This window comes from Lucilia cuprina, chromosome X (assembly GCF_022045245.1).
Source record: "Lucilia cuprina isolate Lc7/37 chromosome X, ASM2204524v1, whole genome shotgun sequence".
In the NCBI taxonomy this organism is placed as follows: domain Eukaryota; kingdom Metazoa; phylum Arthropoda; class Insecta; order Diptera; family Calliphoridae; genus Lucilia; species Lucilia cuprina.
Window position 1 is genome coordinate 14,394,600 of NC_060949.1, and position 1,383 is coordinate 14,395,982.

At 25.7% G+C, this 1,383-nt stretch overlaps 1 pseudogene; it reads left to right on the forward strand.

Annotated features, from left to right (window-relative positions):
- The first annotated feature begins 1,259 nt into the window (after positions 1 to 1,259).
- The window catches only part of LOC124418526, a 6,565-nt pseudogene continuing 6,441 nt past the window's right edge, over positions 1,260 to 1,383 (forward strand).

The window sequence follows — 1,383 nt, forward strand, 5'->3', positions numbered from 1 at the left end:
CCTTTAAAAAAGGGTAACCGTAAAATTGAAAAAAAAAAACCATAATCAATCTTAAAGTAAAACCAGTTTAAAAAGAATTAAAAAAAAGATGAGACAACAACAAACATCATATAATTGTAAACTACTTACAGAAAGAGAACGACATTACATTCAAATTAGAATATGAAAGATAAAAAAAAAACAAACAAAAGAAGTTAAAAATAATGATTACAACAGCATCAGCAACGAAAAAATAAACCAAAGTTTATGAAAAGCCAAAATTAAGTTCATAGTTTATTATAAAATAAATTTAAAAAAATTAATAAAATTTGTGATTAAAAAAAAGAAAATCTTATAAAACAAAAAGAATATTAATAAGTACATAGTATTGACGTGTTTTAGAGCTTACTAGCAACACTTCTTTTACTTATCGAAGAGGAGAATAAAAAGACAATGAAAGAATTGGAGTGTGGTGAATTTTATTTACTCGATAGGGTAGCCGTATAATAAATTCTACAATTTTAAGGATTAGTTATTCGTACTGAAATAAAAGCAAAAAAACTTTATCTGAATAAACAACAAAAATAAATTTAGATTTTTTTCCAATTCCGCGAATTTGAATATCTTCATACAAGTATTACTTTATAACTTCCTAAATTTATTACAACAGGACGTGAAATGATTTTAGACAGAAAATAAAAAAGAAAATTTATAAGAAAGCATTAAAGGTAAAATCTAACAAACCGCTAAAAGCATAAACCGCTAACATAACAAACCGCTATCGTAACAAAACGCTATCGTAACAAACCGCTGTCGCAACAAACCGGCAATCGCTAAACGTTGAATAAAATTTATATGCATCAAAGAATCTACACAAAACGAAGATACTAAAAGGTAAAACTTTGAATTTGTTTTATTATACATTATTAGAAGAGTCTCTAATATTTGGGACGAAATAATATTTTTTCTCTTAAAATTGCGTTAAAATCTGATTCCTTTTAAACCACATTTTTAAAAAAAATTGCTAACACTTTTTCGTTTGATATGTTTACTTAACTACTGGGTTAGTCGTGTTTAAATATATAAATTTATTCTTTATTCTTCAATAAATATCTTCTGCAAAATTTTATTTTTGTACAATAGTGAACTACGTTCACATCCTATAAATATTTAATTTCCAGTTGTATATCCTACTATTGTATTATGTAGGATATGTTCCACTATCAGTTTATTCCTTCAAACAAATAGTATTCAAACTTGATTCTCATAGAAACTAAAAAATGGCAACTTCAGAAAAAAATGGTAATTCTGCCAAACAAGCAGTTCCTTTTTGATTACGATCACCTAATTACATTTTGTACAAATTTTGGCAAGTCTGATATAGAAGATCAAACTGATTCAGTA